The 23,755-nt window shown below is 36.8% G+C and overlaps 1 pseudogene; it reads left to right on the forward strand.

Annotated features, from left to right (window-relative positions):
• Nucleotides 1-577: 577 nt before the first annotated feature.
• LOC113081420 (sphingomyelin phosphodiesterase 3-like) lies at nt 578-22,400 on the forward strand (annotated as a pseudogene).
• The last annotated feature ends 1,355 nt before the right edge of the window (nt 22,401-23,755 follow it).

Consider the following 23,755-nt stretch of genomic DNA (forward strand, 5'->3'; position numbering starts at 1 on the left):
GAATATTTTTCTGACAAAATCATCATTCACCCCCCGGAGCCATGTGAGGCATGTTTTATCATGGATGCATGCACTTTATTTGACGTGTTTTGGACTGTTCAACAGAAATGCCCTTCCATTACAATGACAGAGCTTAGAAGTGCCAGGACTATTTTTAATATAACTCTGGTTAGATTCGCCTGAAAAAGAGTCATATACACCTACAGCAGGATGGCTTGGGTGAGTAAAACACTAAATGGCTAATTTCCATTTTTAAGTGTGAATTAGTGGTTAAGTACGTATGTGTGATCTTACAAAACCATATGGCAGCTTGGTTTAGGGGCTAAACAACAGCAGGCAAATCTTTTGGGAATCTGTGAAGAGTTGAGGACATTGTTGTTGATTCCCTTTGCAAGCTTTGTGTGCGTGTTTGTTTGTGTGTGACCTGAAAGCAGCTCAGCAGTAGGCAAGCTTAACCTAAAGACATGGTCGCTTAACCCCCTTCGCACATGTGTGTGTGTTTGTGTGGTAATGTGCATGTATACAGCATGCAAAGCTGCAAACTACCACACATTCATTTGCTACACTCTTCCTTTTCCTGTTCGTGTGCACTGACGTCCCTGTCTGTCACTCTTTGAGTCAGACGGCTCAAATTCTCCCCAGCGCAACCCTGTGCACGCAGCAGGCTGTAAAAGTTCAGCCCTCTCAGAAAAGACAACGAGGAGCCCAAAAGAAAATGATTTTTTTCCTCACGTCTAGGCCACTATGCAGTCGACACACTGGTCCGGCACAGATTAGGTGGCGGTGATGGATAAAACCCTGGAAATTATTATTCCACAGATTGAGTGTGTGTGTGCAGATGAGGTGAGTGTGGATGCAAAGGGATTATTTGTACGTGAAGCTTTGTGTTATTGTTATCTAGGGAAACTAATGTACTCTTATTGGGTAGAATACAGACTTTTATCTGTGCTTTAGCAGTATTTTTAGGAGGGTTCTTGCTGATCTGCATGAGATGGTATTCACAACCCATTATAATCTGTAATGTGGCATAATTCTATGTGAAACAGCATATTCAGTTAGAAATGTGTGAGATAGGACTTGCTTTTATCCAATGGGGATTCATTGGATAGTGACCATTTAAATTTGATATTAAGTTACGTCTTGTGAACTTCTTCTTCACATGAGCGTCATCTGTCAACCCAGTTATAAAACCACAGCAGTAACATATACACTTCCTGGTTGTGTCAAAGGCTGACCTGTCCTCTTTGATCTGAGGTAAATCTTTTGATGATTTAGGTCAGGGTTTCAACTCATTTAGCATCTGCTGTAAAAAGGCAACTAGCATCTCAACATAAAAGGACAGCTTTTGCCTTCAAAACAAAGATTCAAAGCACTTTAGATTTATGTGTTTTATGAGAATCTCTAAAATGATAGCTTTTTTAAAGGTTATTAAATATCAAAGGAGTGGAGGGAAAGTATTAGGGGTACAAAAAAAATCATATGCAACATTTTTCTTTTCTTCTCATTTTAAGCTCTGTTTCAGTCTGTATTTAATTACATTTATATTAATTATATTTGACAATTTTAAATTGCATTGAATAAAGGGTCTAAAACAAAGTAATGTAACACCTCTGTGAGTTCTTTGTTCAAGAACAAGGTACATTTAATTGGTACTTCCTTTTGACAAAGAATCAGTGTAATTGTCTCTCTGTGAGGTTGCAGTCTAATCTTCCTCATCATCTGCTCTTTTTTTTGTATAGGCCTGTTTCTGTCATGAGGAATAACCACAAAATAACCACCACTCTACAAAGGGACTTAGTTATCATATTTTACAGTGACACCTGTGCAGTGGTAGCTTTTTAAATGGTAATTATCCAAATTTCTCTTTTGTTAAAATCAAAAGGTCATTTGGGATAATAAGCCACATCTGGTAGACCCTCTTTCTAAATTTTAGATGATTTAAAGATTTAAATAATGAGCATTTATAAGGTCACTTGCATTTCATACAAGTTTTGATTTCATTTACAAACAATAAGCTATATTAAATGACATATTTTGCCAAACCCAATTCGAGATGAAAATGAAGCACCTTAGAAGCAAAAAACTAAATTCTTACATAACAGGCTACATTTGGTGTCCTGATCTGCGTTCTGTGAAAAGCTATTATTATTTATTATTCATCATGATTTTCAAAACATTTAAAATTTTACTGGGATCCAATTTGTTGATTGCACATTATCCTCTACTTTCATCTGATTGCCTGTGTATTCTGTTCCCCCCTCCCTTTACTTGTCTGCAGGCTCTGTGCTGACAAGGCCTTCCCTTTCCTGGCCCGACATATTCTGAATCCCAGGAGGTTTTTTTGTCATCACCATGATTAGAGTCTTCAGGAAATTCTAGCACTGCAGAGCCCCACCAAGGAGGGAAGAGGCTGGGCTTGGAACCCTGTGTATCCCAAATTCAAAGTTGCACATAGCGAAGGACCCAAGAACCATGTAGTATACCTCTTTCCGCCACAGGGGGGAGGGTTAACTTTTTAGGTCTTTTTTTTGTACAATTAATTTTTTTTTGGCTGGGAGTTGGTATACAAGGTGAGCCAGAAATGGTCTTGCACACCTCTCCCTACCCTAGTGCCTTTCTCAGCTTTCTGAGCTGTCTGTCTTGGGTCTTTGTTTTCCCTTGCTACTGGTTATTGGATCGGTTGTTGGCCTCCTGTGTAGCAACATCACTAGAGAAGCGTAGACGCTCCCAAGATCCGTGCTCTTTTTTGGCACTTGGGGTCCTGATCTCTACACCGCTCTACCTGGTGCTGTTACTGGCATCCTTACCCTTTGCTTTTATTGGCTTCCTCTTGTGGGCCCCACTGCAGACCATTAGGAACCCCTACATCTACTCCTACCAGAAACCAGACAAGCATGGCGCCGAGCAGGGAACATTATCTGGAACCGGGGCGGCACTTGCTGAGTGGCGTCTACAGGGTCGCAGTTTTTGCTTCGGCAGTGCCAATGTTTGCCTGCTGCCGGACTCACTCGCACGCTTCAACAACCTTGCAGACACTCAACGGCGAGCTCGTGAAGTGGGCAAGCGGATCCGAAATGGTGCGAGCAGACCCCAGATCAAGATATACATTGACTCACCCACCAATACTTCAATTAGTGCGGCATCCTTCTGCAGCTTGGCTACCCAGGGCTTCCGCCGCACCTCATCTTTGGACCATCGTCCCGAGCCTGTAGTCACCACTGAACCTGAAACTGAGGCCTTAACTGAGTGTCCCGTTCACCCCTCAGGAGATACAAGCTCGGATTGCCCTGTCCACAATACTGGAGCCCAAAATTCCTCGGAGTGTCCCCTGCACCCCGATGGAGAAGAGAATGCTCCCGATTGTGCCGTCCACCAGTTTGCAGACCCACAATCCTCTGGTGACTCTCCAGTACACAGCAACATCATCCAGAACTCAGAAGACTGTCCTCTCCATCCGGCTGGAGTGCAAATCAGCATCACCTCTCCTGATTCTGAGCAGACTGAGGCTGAAAAAGGAAATCACCAGACCGGGGATGGAGATACGGGTAGCCTAGAGAGTCGTACGGCCTCACGGGAATCCCTGGTTCGCTTCCATGCAGCCGATGGAGGCATCTCCCCCAATAATACCCTTTCACAACACCGCACCTCAGTCTTTAAAAGGTCGATTGGGCGCAAACGCCGTCACGGAGATGACACCTTTGACCATGAGATCTCTGCCTTCTTCCCAGCCAACCTGGACTTCCTTTGTCTGCAGGAAGTCTTTGAAAGGCGAGCTGCAGAAAGGCTCAGGAGACAGCTGCACCGCTATTTTCCATTTGTGCTAAGCGATGTGGGACGCTATGGCTGGAAAGGCTGTTGCTCCCGGTTCAAGTTCTTGAACAGCGGGCTTCTGTTGGCCAGTCGCTACCCTATTCTGGATGCCCATTATGAGTGCTTCCCTAATGGGCGCAGCGAGGATGCTCTGGCTGCTAAAGGAGTTCTTTTTGCCAAGGTGAGCTTGATCCTTTCTTATGGTATGCTTTTTTACCCATTTTTCTTGCATTTGTTATATCCAGGATATCCTTATGTTTAAACTGGTTTATGCTATTGTACATCCTTGCATGTGAACCAATGCAGCATTCAACTTGATTTACTGAATCCTTAGATCTCCAGTGTAAAGGCATCTTTAAGAGTAATGTTTTATATTCAGCCAATTCATTCTGATTATCATTGTTTATACCTGCTGTACAACATTTGATGCATGTCACTGATATCGAAATGTCACATTAGGGCATGTCCCAGTTCTTGAACTTTCCATGGCACATATCTGGAGTTAAAGTTGGACTTGTGGTTTGAGTGTACACAAACAGCCTGAATAATTTACAACTAGCCCTTTGTAGCCCAGAGGGCCTTTTTGAAACACTCATCTGTCATGCTTTCAGAAACACAGGCTGCCGCTCTTTGTTGAAGCATGGCTAGATGTACACTCCTGTTGCATTATATATGGTCTTAATGGGGCTGTGCATTTAAGCTAAGTAGTTATTACAATTCTATATAAGAAGCGGTGAAAGTATGCACAAGTAGATGATGGATTATGAACTAAGGTGGTATTTAATTAAAATTATGAAATTATTTTTATGTACTCTGGTACATACAGTACTTAGGTAAGTTTCAGTACATATTTAGCATACCTGACATACAGTCAATTTTGTTTGAACATTAGGGTTGTACCTAATAGTATAATAATATAAGTATAGAAAATTACAAACGTTTGGTTTAGCCAAATATGAACAACAAATTGTTCTGAATTCTTCATAAATGGTGATGTGAACTGACCTGTTGAATGTTAGTAGCCACATGCTAGTTTTAGTTTCAGTTACAAAAAGTCCCTTTGTTTATGTTAGCATATGGACAGCGTATGATTAACTATGAAAGCTGTAGTGCTTTGTACTGTTGTTCAAACAATTTAGTATTCAGGATTTTTTGTATGAAATGATTTGACATGTTAATTGCACTAATTTCGCTATTTGCTTACATCAGCATGTTGTGATGTTTCATGCTTTGCATGTATTAACTAGTGTTTATATTTGTGTATGATATTAGCTTGTGTTTTTGTTTGCATAGCCCTCATTTAGAGTGATGATGAGCACAGGCTTCTAGGGTTGAGATATCATTACTCTCTCAGCACTCTATCTGATCCTGGCCACATTCCAAACCAGATCTTTATTCCCCTCTATAAGGGCAAGAGGCCAGCCGCCATTGTGTGTCAGACAAAGCTGCTAAATACTATCTCGGAATGTGTGTATGCTAGAGAGAGAAGCCTGTTAAATACTGAGTACTGTACACAGAGAAACATAGGGTCAATGCCTTAGCCCTGTACATGTACTTACTAAATAGATTCTTACTTGAATTGACGTTCAGTCTTTTACCTGGGTGTAAGTTTCCGGAAGTTTTACCTGGGTGTAAGCTTCCGGAAGTTATTGATGCTCTTTGGATACTCCTCCAAGCTCCTGGGCTCTTATTTGCTTATCTGTCGAACCACTGAATACATCTGTCATCAAGTCCTGAAGGTTTCGAAACAAGGCTAGGGTAATTACGTTTTTCATTTCAAATTCAATGACAGAAATAACAATGTGTTTCCAGCGACAATCTATTTGACTAACCACTTGAACTTGAAACTGCTGAATGATGTGGCACAATCGCAGCCAATTAGACAAAATTAATACACAGCTATTCAAAGCAAGGTTTTGAACCAATGAGATTTCACAGTGGGTGGGGCACCTCAACCATCTACAGTACATAGTACACAGTGTTGGACTAGGACTAGAGTTAGATTGAACTGTAAGTTAAAGTCTGTGCAGTTAAATGAGACATAATTCCAAAAAAATAACTGCTGTGAAAATCCCGGAAGAGCCTGACAACTGGAGCAAAGCCTAAAATAATTAGTTTGAAAGCTCACACTTCAGTTCATAGGAGAAAAAAAAAATAGTTTAATTAACACACTCAGATGGAACGGGGATGTGGAAGGTCAGTGTCTCTCTGTCTGTCTTGCTCTTTTCTCGCACTAACTCTCATGTTATTTACAGAGTACATTAAACCCTTCCTTAAAAGCTGAATGCCAAAATATTTCAAATCATGTAACGTCGTAAAAAAAAAAAGTTTACTGTGGGACATGCTTTATATTAAAAAGGGATATATTTCACCAAGTCTCTCCTGTGCAGAAATTATAAACAAATTGCCGATGTTTAGATTTTAATACTTTATTGGCTGATTACGATAAAGAATTAAAGGGAGATGTGTGTCGCATTCTTGTTTTCATGTCCAACCCCTTTCATGGAGGGAGAAAGTCGTCGACATTACAGCTGTGACAATGAGCGCTTATCAGGATCAACTGAACACTGGATTTTCAAAAGTATGTGAAATATGTCAAGTTCACGCATATACTCTTTAAAATACGTCCCATAGTTTAACACGTGAGTTTGTTATTGTGGGGACATTTGCACCCCCATAAACATGACTCGACAGAAAATGAAACATGATTGGTTGTATTACCTGTCAGCCATGTGACCTCTTGGGTGGTCCTTGACTATTCAAAGTGGCTATGTTTCAGCATATTATATATGTGCATTATGTCTTAAATAGACAGTAGCCTAATAAACCTACTGCTGTCTGTGTGATTAATGTAAAGACAGAGAAAATCTCTCAATGCTCTTGCCTGAATCACTTAATAACTTTAATTTCCATGTAAATTTAATTTATACATTCATGCAGGGTTTTAAAGTTAAACTTAGGTTTTAATGACCATTTTGACAACTGATTGATTAATGCAATACTGTGTTTTTTAAAATGTGCGAAGTAATAGGCTTGTTTCAGTCGGGATATTTTTGATAATACATCTCAAAATTTGGAAGATCATGGTTCAGATCCTAGATTGTGATTTTGGGACGACTGCCCATGCCTAGTTACATTACGTTACGTTATCATTCTTTTGTGTTTATCTGACAAAAACAACAACAATAAAATCAAATTTAACCATACATTAACACAAACTGCATAATTATGGAAAGTGGAAATTAGTGAAAAATGCCAAAACAGCAGAACTACTCTCACACTTCTGAAAACAGGTCAGTAGTATTGCAACACTGCTTCTCACCCCCTGGTCATTATGGGTAATAAAAGGTCAGCTTCTGATAAATAAACAGACGAAGCTTTGTCAAATCATTTGTGGTGGGGGAAGGGGTGTAAAATGAACTGGGGAGAGAGGGAGGGATGTGTGTGGAGTGGAAAATTAATTAAAAATGCTTCCCGTAGGACTGAGCGGCCCTTTAATTAAGGCCTTTCAGTATGTATGTTCAGCCCTCTTATTATCATTCAAGAGCTCTCTACACTCACAACATCAAGGGTAGATGCTTGTTTAGGGTTTGCATGATCGTTAGCAAATCGTTAATGTGTCCTTAAATTCCATGTCTACTATATGTATTGGAACGTTTATGCATTTTTTAGTTTCTTATGTTTTGCCATAGTGTCCCAATAGAGAAAAATATTTTTAACTGTAATAATATTCTGCAATATAACAGGTTTTACATTACTTTTGATTAAATAAGTGCAGCCTCGGTGAGCACCCTCGTTCAAAAACTGAAAAATCCCATCTCGCTGGTCAGACATCGATTTCATGGCTTCCAAAAATAAAAACGAATAGTTCATGTGTCAGCATTCAGAATGCAGAACTATGTTGTCCACCCAAATCATTCATGGAAACTGCTGCAAAACAAATCATAACAGAGGTTGTTTATATATATATACTGTAGAAGTGTTAAAGAAACAGCAGAAAAAAAAACCATTCAATGGGACAGTTATATACAAATGGATTTCTAAGGCATACTCTTTAATTTGCTCTGCTTGTGTTTTATGAATGAAGCTCAAAGAGGAGGATTCATTGTGTAAAACTAAATTACTGTTTTTAGTACAAGAAAATTTCACTGTAATTAATTATGCATAATTTGGGGAGAAGGGGGTTAAAATGCTGCATTAAATGCTGCAAGATAGCAAAATGTCCCCCTAAAGCTTGAAGATTGTACAGCAATCAGTGCTGTCTTTCAACAGTGAAAGACCGTGACCTGCTGCTCCTGCTGTGGTCAGCTCTATTTGCAAAGCATTGTTAGTGTAAAGTACTAGCTGTCTTCAGCTGTAGTCATGTCTTCGCTGTGTGTGTTATCAGCTCAGCATTCAAGCTGCCAGTAGGAGTGGATTAGAAGAATTGGAGGAAGTTCATTAGACAGCCAAGCCTCTGTGTGTGTGTGTGCGTGTATGTGTGTGTGAGTGTGTGTGTGTGTGTGTGTGTGATGGATTTACTGAGCAAGCGGACTGTTTCTCCTTTGGGCAAATAATCTTTAACCTTATGAGAGATCTCACAAGTGGCAGACACATTCCAATTAGCACACTGCTCATTAGCATTATTTGCACACATAATCACAACAAAAAACCTTGCATGAATTTTAGATCAGATAAAATTTCGTCCAAAGTCAGAGAATACACTTGCAGACACTTAAGATGACATTTAGCAGTCAAAAGCAATACCAGTGAAATTTCACATTTTGCGACATACATTTCAATGCAACAACAAAACTAATATGCTCTTTAACACATTCTGTTTTTATGTTGCATGGTAGAGGGCTTAAAAGAACAATTCACCCAAAAATTTACATTTGCTTAAAAATGGACTCACCCTCAAGCCATCCAAGATGTTCATGAGTTTGTTTTTTCATCTGAACAGGTTTGGAGAAATTTAGTATTACATCACTTGCTCACTAATGGATCCTTTGCAGTGAATGGGTGCCGTCAGAATGAGAGTCCAAACATCTGATCACAATAATCCACATAATCCATAAGTCTCCAGTCCATTTTTATCCATCCAATTCTTCTTTTTTTGGCAAAATGTTGTATGATTATTATTAATGACATAATGAATAGCTGTCCCAAAATAAATAGCATATTTTTTTGACCCTGGAACAACATTTTAATCCAAAAATGTAGTCTTAACCATATCCCTACACCTAAAACGAACCCTGAGAAAAAGATAGATGAATGATATCGATGTACAGTACAAGCACCAAACACTGATTTCTAAGCCTAAACTTCACAAAAACTATAAACTGTAAAATCTGATTGGTTAATCACAATGTTGTTCCAGGGTCAACAAAGATGTTGATTCAGGAACATGTGCACTTGGTAAAATCAGGTTTATGAGCATTAAAAAATAGTTGGCTGTCATCTAATTCTTGGTTCTTGGTGCTACCGGTACTATAAAAATATTTATTTTACTTTTTATTTTTTATTTTTTCAACCTTTGACATCCCTATAGACACATAAAACATTTTCCACCCATCTGAGTTCCTGCCTTCTCTAGTCTGGCAGTGCAACACACACACTTAGCCAAGCATGGATAAACATTTGAAATATTCATACACAAGGACACAGGAAGAGAAAGAGGGGCCATAAAACTATGGAACAGAGAAAGGCAATGAAGCTTAAGAACGCTGTTTGATCCAATGCAGTGAGCTCACGGTACAGACCACATGGTCTTACCCTCATTAGTGTAATTAAATCGACAAATCAGCTCTGAAAAACAATGACATTTATTATCTCCTGCTGCTGAAATGTAGAATTTGCACTTTGCGGAGGACTTCAGGATTTGGAAGGAGGTTGAGAAACTGTGTCCAGCTGTATTTTAGCACTCAGCACTCTGAATAGGAGTCCTTGCGAGCCAGTGTAAGTCATTGAATGATTTACACTGAATGGGCCGTCTGGGTGAAAAGAGGACAGAGATGCCAGTGCTGCAACTTGCACAATATACACAGCCTACAGAACAAGACAGAATAGAACTAGAATAGGATAGAAAAAAACAAGCAAACATATTTTTCTGTCAGATCTTTACACACTCTCATTTTATTTGTTATTTTATTGAAATTTAATTGTGCATGCTACATTTCCCTGTTTTTCCTTAAAATTTAGATTTACTTTGTCTGCCTTTTAATAAATGCTACAGTTAATTTAAATAATTAATAAATAAAATATCTAATTAAATAATTAAAAAAAACACTGTTGAATGTAATATTAAGCAAATCTCAAAATTAAAATCCATTGTTCATACTTTGCACTGTAGTATTGTGATTCCTAAATTCAACAACAGATTTTTAAATTATTAATTCAGTTTTATATATAAACATATTACTAATGTATTTTATAGACCTTTATATCAATAATTAATTATATTAATATGATTATTTCTAATATATTATATGGTAATATGTATAAAATGACTGAGCTTATGTGTGTACATATGTGTTTATATTATTATTTTATCGGTATTGATATTTTATTCCACATGCAAATTTGGCCTATTTTAAAATTAACTGTACTTTTGCTCATTTAATGTTGAAATACAGGAAATAGCAATAAAATAACACTGTCAAATGTAAACACACACACACACACACACACACACACAAATATATATATATATATATATATATTTGCAGAGAGCTTATGTGGGTATATGTGTGTGTGTGAAAAAAAGAAAAGAAAAAAAAACACCCTTCCAAAATGGTACGTGCTGACTTTGCAGCATTTTATGCACATAAAATTTGCTCTCCACTTACTAATCAGTTTGTCTTTTTGAAATATTCAGTCACTAATGACCCAATATAATGCATGAGCCAGAAAATAAAAACAAGAAGAAATGGGGGAATTTAGTGCGGCTGGATAAAATGATGATACGAGCAGGTGTTTTGAAGGGCTCAGAGGTGTGCAAGCTCTGTCCCCAGACAAACCACAGACAGATGAAAGGATTCTAGAGTGTGATGACAGAAGAAGCTGACAGAGAAACAGTGCAACAGTGCTCAGGGGTGTTGACGGCATTTCATAACTGATCTTGCGTTTCTGAAACAAATTTGATGTGGCAAAGTTCTCACTCTTCGATCTCTTTTGTCCTCCTGCTCTATTCCCTCAGGTGCAGGTGGGAAGCTCTGCTCAGGATCAGCGGGTTGTTGGATATATCGCTTGTACTCATCTGCATGCTATTGAAGGTGGGTGTCTATGCACACACAAATAGAGCAGACAGATTGATATCTCATATATAGTCATATCTGAAGCTATGATGTCATAGAGACGTAAATGGTCAGTTTGCACACAAATGTTAAATCTGTCATCATTTACTCACCCTCATGTCTTTGTCCATACACTGGAAGTCAATGGTAACCTGAACTCGGGAGACAGACAACACAACAGTGCTTTCAGATTCAGATCATTTTATTTCAGTCTCATTGAGTTTATAGTATCTATGCTTCCTTCAAATGCACATTGCAATTCAATGTTAGCCAGAACAAAATGATTATATATTATACATGGTTTTCTAAGCTCACTGTACATTATATAAATACACACATCCTGTGAGAGCACTAATTTAATGAGCAAATAAATGTACAGCCATTTGCATTTGCACCACGCATGGAAAATGTGTAAGACTGCACTGTTGCATTTTTAATAACTGAGGCTTATTTTGCTGTGTTTATATAAGCTGTTTGATCGGTTACATCAAGGAGCTGTAAAGACCGTTACATGGTGTGGATGGAGACTCAAGGTCTATAGAAGAGTCTCTTACAAAACAAAAACAAACACTCTCTTTTTGTTCTTTGTTCTGTGATCTCTGCGCCATCTGTCATAGGAAATCAACATGTGCCGTTGTGAATAATTAAAGGTGTCATATGATGCGATTTCAATATTTCCTTTTTTTTTTTTGGAGTGTTACAAGCTCTTTGTGCGTAAAAAGAAGATCTGCAAAGTTGCAAAAACTAAAGTCTCAAATCCAGAGAGATATTCTTTATAAAAGTTAAGACTCAGCCCATCTAAAACAGCTTGATTTAACACGCCCCCACATATCTACATCACTGTGTGGGAAGATTTGTATAATGCCGCCCAAATGTTCACGCAAAGAAAGAAAGCGTAACTTTTATTCTCGCTGTTGCCTCCGCTGCCATGTCTTGGAGAAGCTGCATTTTTCTTTGTGAAAGAGAAACTACTTTCATTGGCCTTCCAAAAGAGGACACAACTAGAAATCAGTGGTTAAGTTGTATTTACAACACTGTTTCAGAACAGTTCAACCCAAATATGTGTGCAACACAATTTACGGAGGATGAGGACTGTTTCTTGTTCAGACCGATGAGCTTTGTAAAAAAAACCTATGCCTTTCTGAAAGGCAGGGCATAGAGGAGAAACAATAATGTACAGCATGTGGACAGTAATGTATTTTTGCCCTTAAACTGCATAAACACATTTCATTACACCAAATACACAAAATAATGTTATTCTTAGCAACATCATATGACACTCTTTGTTGAACCAAAAAATCTGATTTATTCCTGTTTAATGGAACACACTGTTTTTTATTATTATGCAAGTATGAACTAAACCACCTAATTGCATTTTCAGAAAGACCAATAGCATGAAGTTGATCTAAAAGTGAATATTGATCAACTAAATCATGAGCTTTGGATAAATCAAGAAAAATAGCACCTGTGAGTTTACCCTCATCAACAGCTGTTGAGTAGTAGTAGTATTAATAATATTAATTATTATCATGCCTGTTAATAATTTAATATAATATAATATAATACAGTATTTTATTATTATGAATTATATATTATTAATTATTATGTTTTGTTAACATTACAATTTTTTTTCCTAAATGTCATATATATCTATATATATATGATTCCTATATTAAAATATGATATCCATATTAAAAATATATCAAATATATATCAAATATTATATATGGAATATTATAATATATACAAGTTAATGATAATTTCAGTAATAATATATGTTAAATCAATTAAATTTCTATATGTGAAATTAGACATTTAGTGCCCGTCCGGAGCTATTTTTCCAGTCAGGACCACAAGCTTGAGTGGCTTTTTCAGATTTTATCCTGACACACACTCGTAACCCCCCGGTGGTGTTGCTGTAGCCTGACTGGTGCGGTGATGTCGAGTGATCCTGACAGGTTTGTCCTGACCCCACTGCTCGTTTGCCGTACCTCTGAGTAGATTTCCACACAGAGCAGGGAGTGTTCATGTGAGTGTTCATGTGCAACCCGTAGAAAACGACTCCGCTTTGCTTTATCTCAGTATCTTGTGTCATGCACGCACACCCGATTCACCACTTCACATGCAAGGCCTGTGACATCACTGCATGTTGACCCCTGTTCTCCACGCCGATTAATCAACGTGTCCCGCTCGCCCACAGGGTCCCGGTTCCCATGGCGACATGCTCTCACGATCCTGGCGTCAGCCCTATTTAAAGCTCACGGTCTATAGCGCTCATTTTTTACGAAGACACTCTTACTATTCTGGGATCCACCTACGCCTCTGTGTGTCTGCCACCCATTCTAATTATAGAGCAGGGGCTATTTCAGGAGGATAAATGAAACATGAGGGAACGAGGCAAGAATCGGGGATGAAGGCAAGAGAAACCTGATTATGCTGGAGATGATGCTGGACAGGGACTTTCAGGGACAAGAGTGGTTCAGTTAACAGAGGAGGCAGCTTCGTCTCTGGATATTCTCAATCGCGTGTTTTCGCCTGTCACACTCTCTCTCTCTGTGTGTGTGTGTGTGTGTGTGTTATAGACTTTGACAGTGCGGAGGTGGATTTAAGTTATTCTCCTGATATACACACATGTATATGAGGCCGTTCACTTGTCTTGGACACACTGAAATGTGGTTTCTTATGCTGTATAGAGATTTCAGAGAGATTACATGATTACATATGATTATTGTTTTGGGGCCTGGAAATGCAGGAAATTTTCCATTATTCCATAAGATCACTTATTTTTGTTCACAAAGACTTCATTTGCATGTCAAGTATTAATTTAAAGATGTTTATATACTTGTACTGGAAAATAAAATAAAAGTACTAAAGAAGATATAAAAATGTTTTCAGTGCATGAAACATTTAATGCCATATCTTTATGAATTTAACACTTTCTACTATGATTTAAAACTTTTCAAGACCTTCATTTTCAGAAAGGAAAATACAAACGTAAAGGTATTTAATATAGATTTAGGTAGCGGACAGACACCCTATAATATTACTGTTGGTATTATATTTTATATGTTGTTATACAAGTTATACTTTTGCATTTTTTCTTTTTTTTCATTTTTTCATTTTGTTGTAATTTAATTATTTCTATACTTTATTCTAAATAAGACAATATTAATGGCACACATACACTACCATTTAAAAGTCTAGGGTCAATAAAATGTTTTTTTTTTTTTTTGTGTAATGCATTAAATTGACAGTAAACTTGACAGTAAAGACATTTACAGTACAGTGTTACAATGTTTTTTTTTATTTTAAATAATCACCACTGAATTTTCTATTCATCAAAGAAGTCTAAAAAAATGCGTCATGGTTTCCACAACAATATTAATCAGCACAGCTGTTTTTTAACTTTGATAATACCATTATAATACCTTCAATACCATGACCGTGGTGTCCTTGAGCAAGGCATCGAACCCCCAACTGCTCCCCGGTCGCCGCAGCATAAATGGCTGCCCACTGCTCGGGGTGTGTGTTCACTGTGTGTGTGTGTGTTTTCACTGCTCTGTGTATGTGCACTTCGGATGGGTTAAATGCAGAGCACAAATTCTGAGTATGGGTCACCATACTTGGCTGAATGTCACTTAACATAATAACAGTAAATGTTTCTTGAGAAGCAAATCAACATATTATAATGATTTTTGAAATTCCTGAATGTGACACTGTAGACTGGAATAATGATGCTGGGAATTCAGCTTTGCATCAAAGGAATACATGCATTTTAATATATATTCGAATAGAAAACAGGTCCTTTAAATTATAATAATATTTCTTAATATTAATGTTTTTATTGTATTTTTCATTGAATAATGCAGCCGTGGTGAGCATACAAGGCTTCTTTCAAATTTTTTACCAACCCCAAACTTTTGAAGTAGTGTATATTGCAATGTAACGATATGAAACTCCACATACATCGGGAAGAAGGAGGCGGGAACCGGCGCACAATCAAAACATAATTTTAATATTCAAAATAAATACAAAACGGCGCACCAGCCCCTCACGGCCGACTGGTGCGCATACATAAAAACCAAAACATAAAACAATGTCCCAGGCCTGGTCCTCTCTCGTCCTTCACGGTCGTCACTCCAGTTTTATATCCTTCCATCTCCTACGTGGGACTCGATACTAGCGGTGGGGCGCAGGTGCAGCTCATCTCCAATCACTACACCTGGCCTCACTCCTCGTTCCCACGCCTCTCGGGTCCGCCCCACTCGCCACATGCAAGTTAACCAAATTTTACCATATATAAAATAACTGACTATAGTTTGGCCAATCAGAAACAAGAAATCAAGTAATCAGTAACTGTTTTTGCATGAGTGGTGCATAAATTACACACTGCTCCTTTAAGATATTTTTTTAAAGGTAATTGTTTACCACCAGCAACACACATAGTTCTAACTTCAGCAGCCAAGAGAAATGCAATTAAATTGCTGTTCTTTTTCTCTTCTCTCTCTCTCTCTCTTTCTCTTCTACACCTGCCCCTGTCAGCTCCACCAAAGCAGAGGGGACATGTAACAGAGGATCTACTCTGTTCCTTTGCTTCACTGCTCTTTCGCACTCCTCCTGTCTCTGTTTTCCCACCCTAGCCTCATTAAATCTCTACATCTGCCATAACTGCCTCAGAACGCGTCGTGAAAATGTGATAGACTGGAGGCACCTCAGTGTGACGCTATTTCATTTTATTACATTGAAATCAAATGAGCTGTTTTGCACTATGCGCTCTGTGCGCAGTTTATTTAATAAGACCCACCATAAAATGAAATCCAGGGTTTTATTACATTTGAGTTCTCAGGTATTGTTTGTGTAAATCTGTCTGCCTCTCTCAGGTGATTCATCGGTGCGCTGCGAGCAGTTGGATATGCTGCTGGAGTGGGGAGCAGAGTTCAAGAGAGCCACCTCGGGTCCCTCAGATGAGGAGAAGGTTCTGGAAGATCAGGTGGCCTTCGATGTCATCCTCGGAGACCTCAACTTTGACAACTGCTCCTCAGGTACCAGCATTATCTCCTTACAAAGCCCTGGGAATTTTATAATAAAGTAATAAACAACAAAATTGATTATATCTTTAGCTACAGTACTTACAGATAAGTATATGTATCAGCTGGGTTTGACATATTTTAGCATTTTTTAACTCATACCATGATATTTACCCCCCAAAATACTCATGTCTTGAAACATTGAAAAAATGCAGCAAAGTCAATATTAGAAAAGCCACTAATGTGTAAATATTTATGTTTGTGTACATGTGTGCTTGTGTGTGTGTGTGTGTGTGTGTGTATATATATATATTAATTTAATACAAAATATCAATTATATGAATATATATATATATATCCTATACTTTATTTATATACTATATTTTATGGTATTAAAATATTATATTAAATATAATGTGTGTTTGCATATATAGCCATTTCATTTTACTGTATTGTATTTTACTATATTATATATTGTACAATATTTTATTTATTAAAATATATTATAAAAAAATAAAATAAAAACTTAAACAAAATATTTATTTATTATTAACATAAAATATATATATTTATTGTATTACCATATTCTATTTATATTAAAGCTGCAGTCTGTAAATTCTGTCTCTTTGTCGCCATCTATGTTTGAAAACCTGGGATTGCAGGTCTTTGCAGAATTATATTCCATGCGTGGGTTGTGATCCAGTGCAGATGAATCTGTTTCTGTCAGTTACTGCGCCGGTGTGGATTTTCACTGTATTTAGTAATCACAGATTCTAGAATATGTCTTGGAATATATGACCCAAATAAGAATTTTCACCATATATTGTAAATTGACCAAGTAACAAATCTGCTATGCTTTGTTCTGACCAACTGAGGAAAACATTATTGCGCTACCAATTAATTGATTAGCTCATAGCACATCAAACTCTTCAAGTTATTATTATACTTTATTCTCAAATGAATAATGTTAACAACATCAGCATTGCATGACTGACTATGAGTATAGTTTGTATTAGCATGTCGATTTCAATTTCTGTACAGTCTAATTTCTAATTGTCTCATCATTCGAATTTCATATTAAGCAATTCTTTTTACCCAAAAAAGCAAACTATGCTCCGATTAAACTGATTGTCTTTAAAATACACATCTTGTTTAAACCCAGGCTATCTGTAATCAGAAGCACATAAAAAAATGGAATTTAATTTAATTCACGTGTTTCATATAAAGTTTCTTGATTACAGTCCACAATCAAAGTAGTTTTTTTTAGATTTAATTATTTCAGCTGCTGTGGGAATAGGCTATAATTGTATGATCCACAGGATCCTCACATGCGATAGCCTAGTATCCAGGACAACTTCTTTATGTTTACAGACGTTACATAATGACACAGTGCCATGCACGAATTTCCCGCAAAAACCTCAATTGTAACAATTAGAAAACATTATTAGAACTTAATCCTTGTGAATCGAGCTAAAGTAAGGCGATGGCTTCGAACACTTATGTACTTGCTCAAATATTGATTTTGGATAATTTTTTAACCAAAAAAACTGCAGCTTTAAATTTCCATATTGAATATGAGTATATAGCCATTTTATTAAATGTTATTCAGTATATATATATATATATATATATATATATATATATATATATATATATATATATATATATATATATATTTGTAATAAAAATGACAAAATGTGGAAAAACTTGGCAGACATTGTTTATTATGTTTACAATAAACAGTTCTTCTTGTAAATTATAGTTTTTTTTTCAGTTTTCATTTTTTTTTATATTTTAATTACTATTAATAATAACAATATTTTAATCTTTCACAGTTTCTTTTTGAATGTATTTATACTTTAGAGTTAGAACTATGCATTTTACAAAAAATAATACTGTATAACAATAATATTCAGCTTGTTGTGTATGACCAGAAGGAGGCAATATAACCCTTTCTGAAAGACTCTTTCTTTCTTTCTTTCTTTCTTTCTTTCTTTCTTTCTTTCTTTCTTTCTTTCTTTCTTTCTTTCTTTCTTTCTCTCTCACACGGTTTCTGTTTGTGTCTTTAGAGGATAAGCTGGAACAGCAGCATGCCCTCTTCACTCATTATAAAGACCCCTGTCGTCTCGGTCCTGGAGAAGACAAACCGTGGGCTTTGGGTGAGTTCAGGAAAGACCTTCTGCAGGCAGTGCCACGAGAGCTTGGGTGTTGTGGCTTAGTGGATAGAGATCTTCACTTGTGGTTGACCAATGTGGGTTTTTCAAGAACTGATGCAAATGGTAATATCTAGAAAGCAGCGTGCTGATATGACAGATATGCAATTATTTTCCTATTTAATATATAACATACATATTATCTATAGGCAGTTCAGACACAAAACATTCATCAGCATGTTATATCAACATCAAGATTCAAATGTGAGATTTGAAGGCAATTACTACAGTTATATATATTTGTTATTAAATAGTTTAAATATTGTATTAAAAAATGTAATAAAATATTTCATTATGGCCATTTTAACCTTTTACACACACACAAATAAGATCTCTTATAACATGGCAACAGGCCTTTTTTCGGAAGTGTCTCGATTTCTGTGAGATTTTAAAGTTGCTTCCATGTCAGAGCTAAATGAGTTGTCACACGGCTGTGCTCTCCGCGGCCACACACAGATGGTGCACTAGATGAGCTGGCAGGAGACCATGAGAGAGGTTCTTGCCCAGTCCCGCATCTGAAATAGATCTAACGGAGTGCAGGCCTTTAATGACACTTCTGAATTTAGTGGCCGTCATTTATGGGTGTGTTCCACTTCTCTTTTTTTAGCTCACCCTGTTTTTTCTCTCCTCTGAGGTTCAAGGCCTGGTGAGGGAATGGAGATCGACACTCTGAATAGATGGAAAGATAACAGTTTTGTTACTAACCTCTAGAACAGGGGTACTCAATCATATTTAGTCCATGACCCAACCTTTATTTTTTTTTTTGGTTACATAATTTTTGCATCCCATACTAGATTAGATTTCAACTATACCATGGTGTTCTTTTGTATGTACTTTGTTAATATATTAATTCTATGACTAAATACATTTTAAATGTACTTTATATTTTACTCTCACTTAACAAAAAAGTAGATGTGTTGATTTGACATATATGTGTGTGTGTGTGTGTGTGTATTAGTGCTGTCAAATGTTTAATCCCCCAAAAAAACATTTTTTGTTTACATAATATGTATTTTTTTTACTGTGTATATTTATTATTTATATATAAATGCACACACATACAGTATATATTTTTCAATATTTACATGTATATATTTATATTACTATACTTTATATTATATATAAATAGATTTAATATGTAAACATATGTTTTCTGAAATGCATGCATTTGTGTGCATTTATATATACATAATAACTGGTCACACCAAAATGTAAACAAAACCTTTTTATTTTGGATGGGTTTTATTTTTGGAAACAATTCATTTTGATCACAATTGATCGTTTGTTTTCATTTTTTTTTTTTTTTTCAAAATCTATTTTAATTGATCTTTACTCTCACTTCACTATTTGATTAAAAAAAAACCTGGCTGTGTTTGTTTACAGTGAAAGTACATCTGCAAAACAAGGATTTATCTGACTTCCTCATGAAAAAACTTGTTCTGTCTGAATGCGACTATAGATATTCAATGAAGTTATTCATACTTGTTTACCATTTTGTGATTTTGTTATAAATGATAAGCCTTTCTCACTTCAGTAGTCTTCATAGTTTATAGAGGCCCCATAAGAATCCTTAAATAAAGTACAGTAGTCACAAATAGCACCTTGATGGAAAGTACTGTAAGTACAATGGGCCTGGTGAGGATAGGTTATGTGCAGATGACACATTAGATACATTTGTATATCAGAAGCACAGTCGTGACTCATACAGATTTCCCTTGAGCTTATTTTAACTTTGGTGTTACTCTTCAGCGGTCCCAGTCGGTTTTGTCCCTCTAGTTGCTCTCAAGAGACCTTGACTGCACAGAGATGTCAAATATCTGCTACTTGAATGATTTAAGGGTCTTTAAGTGTTTGTACTTTCAGGGTGGAAATGTGTTCATAATCTATATCTTCAGTTCATATAAAAATGATGTGTGTGTTTGCATGTTCATATTATACAGGTACACTGCTGGACACGAGTGGTCTGTAGATGAGGAAGCCAGCTCACCAGAGAGCCTACAAAAGTAAACTGAACACAACGCAAATATATGTATATAGATTACGCATTCATGACAGACACACTCAGTCTAACTGCATTGGTCTGACAGGGTTATGGAGAATGAAGAGGGGAGAAAAGAGTACTTGGTGTTCCCTTCTAGCAAGAACCATTGTCCCAGCCAGAAGGGGCGCAAAATCCCCCTGAAAGGCAATGGTAGGAGAATCGATTACATCCTTTATAAAGAGGAAGGCCTGCAGCCAGACTGGAAAGTGGTGAGTTCTGATTAATAAACCTACTTCCTTTTTCGAGTGAATTATGCAAATAATAACTAAACACTGTGACTTAATATTGACAGGGAATGCAGAAACACGGGACTGCACATGGGAGGTCAATAAACAAATGACCTTTATTTGGAATAAAATATAATCATACTGCCTGTGCTGTATCTGTAGTATAAATTATATATAATTTGCAATAGAACATACTGCACTGGATATCATATCCTACCATTTTTATCTTTAGAATTTTTTTTTTACTGGATGCCAAATGTATTATATAAATAGGTTCATATGACAACAGTGTAGCATCCTGCTTTTGAAATATTAACTTTATATTCAAAATAAACTATTAGATTTGCCCTGTGCTTCTACTTGTAAATAAAACAGATGTGTATGTGTGGTGTGTGTGTGTGTGTGTGTGTGTATACTATAAAGAAATTACAAAAGCACATAAACAAATACTTCAAAAAAGGGCATGTAGAATTTTAATAAATGCTAAAACAGCAGTATAAATAATACTAAATTTATAATTTGCAACTACAAATTTATATCACAAAATTTTGAGAGAAAAAAGTTAGAACTGCAAGTTTAAATCTAAAATTACTTTTACAATTTTCTATTCAGTGGTGGCTTCCTGGAATTAAATAATTTGTCAAGAAAAGTTCAAATGTAATTTAAACTCTGCATTTTAACATATGAAATAAATATTCAAATGTAACTGTATTATATCATTAGGTTGACTATTAGTGTGCAGCTGTATTATCTTCACTTTGTTTATGCACACTGGAAAGGTTGAGTGCATTGCATTATGGGATACAATATTTCACACAGTATGTTTTGTGTCCATCTTACTGAACATACTCTCATATACGCATTTCAACCGAACGATTCATTGAACCATTCCTATTACATTTGGAAATAAAGAGCTTAAAATGTGGTGAAATATGATTTTCTAGTTGCCACTGCTCTCAACAAGCCAGCCAAATGACGTAACAAGGCACTGTGCTGTCTGCCCAGTGGCATAACGTTCGGGAAGGGCCAAAGGACAAGGACTGCAAAAGTCCCTGCAAAAACCTCCCTTTTTTGGGGTGCGTCAAAACATGATGAACTTTATAGCAACAATAGCCAAAGAGATAAGAGATAGTCAAAAACATCAATTATTGGCAACATTAGGAGCATTTGGCATTTCCATTTAATGTAGGCCTGTTACATTCCAGTTACATTTTTCTTTGGCCTATGATTATTATGAAGTTACCTTTATTATTAATGAATTTGCCCTGCAAAACCGCATAACTGATGTGCTGCGAGGATAACAGAAGATAAGGCTATTTACTCCTCAAACTAAATGTTTCAAAAAAGGTATTTTAAAACAGGTCTGTTTTCAATTAAATATAGGCCAATAAATTCCATTATCGCATATGTTGAAATAGAAGTCGTCTCTCATCGTGCTCTGAGAGAACATGCTTTTTACATAGTTTATTGAATGATATTAAGATGTTCACCGGCATAATTCTTGTGTGATATCCATTGTCTTGCGTTATGATTAAAACAGAAATATTCCGAAAAAGATAAATGGGTATCTGACACATCTGTTTTAATTCACATATTCACAGAGGCTATACATTTCTATATGATATATTTCTTGCTGTTATTTTAATATTCTTAAAAACTTGATCTATCACCCCTCAAAGGATATAGAGGAGTTTCAGCTTCATCACTCAACTTGCCTGGATTGACTGACCACCTCTCAGTGGCTGCAAGATTGATTGTGTCAACTGGAGAAGAGGAGACTTAGGACCCGGCCATAATTAAAAAAAAAATCAATGCCACGAAGAAAGAGGGGAGAGGCAAAGCGAGAGAAGTGAGTGAAAGGAAAAACAGCAGGAGGAGGCATTCGTCAAACTTCCCGACAGATGAGGGCAGGGTGATTGAGAGGGTTGGTAAGTCATAAAAAACGATGGATGAGATAGATGGAGAACACAGACAAGAGATGGGGTGAAGGGAAGGAGAAAACCACCAATCAGCTCAAAGCAGCATAAAGGTGTGTGATTTTGTGGACCTTGGTTCTCCATCCACCCCAGGACTCTGTGTTTACATCTGAACTGAAGAACAAAATTAAAGATTTACTCACCTTTGCACTTCTGAAGCTTCTCTGGGCCCTTAAAGGGGCAGAGGCCATTTTCTGGTGCCATGACCCGGATATCCGAATGAAGGCTGTTGCATGGAAGAAGATGCATACATTGACTATTCCGGTTGTCCTGTCACACAATAGGACAAGGATGTGTACGTCTGTGTGTTTAAAGTTCCACCGCAAGATCTATCCCTCAGCATTCTTCAAAAGACCTCAGCAAGTGTCTTTCTTTTCTAAAGTCTTTCTAAGGTTTCTATGGCCTTGCGCCATCTTTTTAGGGAGTTTATATACTGATATACAATACTGATCAAGGTTGCATTGTATGGCCTCATGTAACACTAAGTTAAATGATTGAGAACATGTTTTGTTGACCGCTGGGATATCAAGTCCTGAAGTATGGCAGAGGATGTCATCGCTCAAAACTATGGGAAAACTGAGCAATTAATGGGGATTCAACCTCAGACTGTTGGTAGGTGCATGTTTCTCAGTGCACTGCCATGTTTGTCATGGCCTGCATGTTTGACGTGAAATCCTGTGACGCAATCAACACAGGGTATTTTTCACACACAAGCCCCCTCCCTAACACTTTTCCTTCTTGCAGTATTGCTGTGGCTCAATCACAGGAGAATGATGTCGTAAAGGGCATCGCATTTCACTGTTTACATATTTGAGCCAAGATTGTCGTCCCTGCAAATGTTTACACACTTATCAGGCTCTTCTGTGTTAATGGTACCCCAAAATTATTCTCTTATGATTAATACCAGGTAGACCCACTGAAGCTCGCTCTTCATGTGTTAACACAATGCTTTTATACTCTCTAAAATTCTCTTGTTATAAGTTGTTATTATTGCTAATATTGTTATTATTATCATTATTCTTATGATTAATATGATTCGTTAGATTTGACATGTGCTTTTTACAAATGACTACATTCCCCATGATGCTTTAATCTGCTTTTGCTGTGTTATAGGTTTCAGCAGTGTAGTGTAGAGCTCCGCCCTGTTTTGACTGAACAGACTAATTGGCCAATCAGTATGCCTATAA

The sequence above is a fragment of the Carassius auratus genome, unplaced genomic scaffold (assembly GCF_003368295.1).
Source record: "Carassius auratus strain Wakin unplaced genomic scaffold, ASM336829v1 scaf_tig00034405, whole genome shotgun sequence".
In the NCBI taxonomy this organism is placed as follows: domain Eukaryota; kingdom Metazoa; phylum Chordata; class Actinopteri; order Cypriniformes; family Cyprinidae; genus Carassius; species Carassius auratus.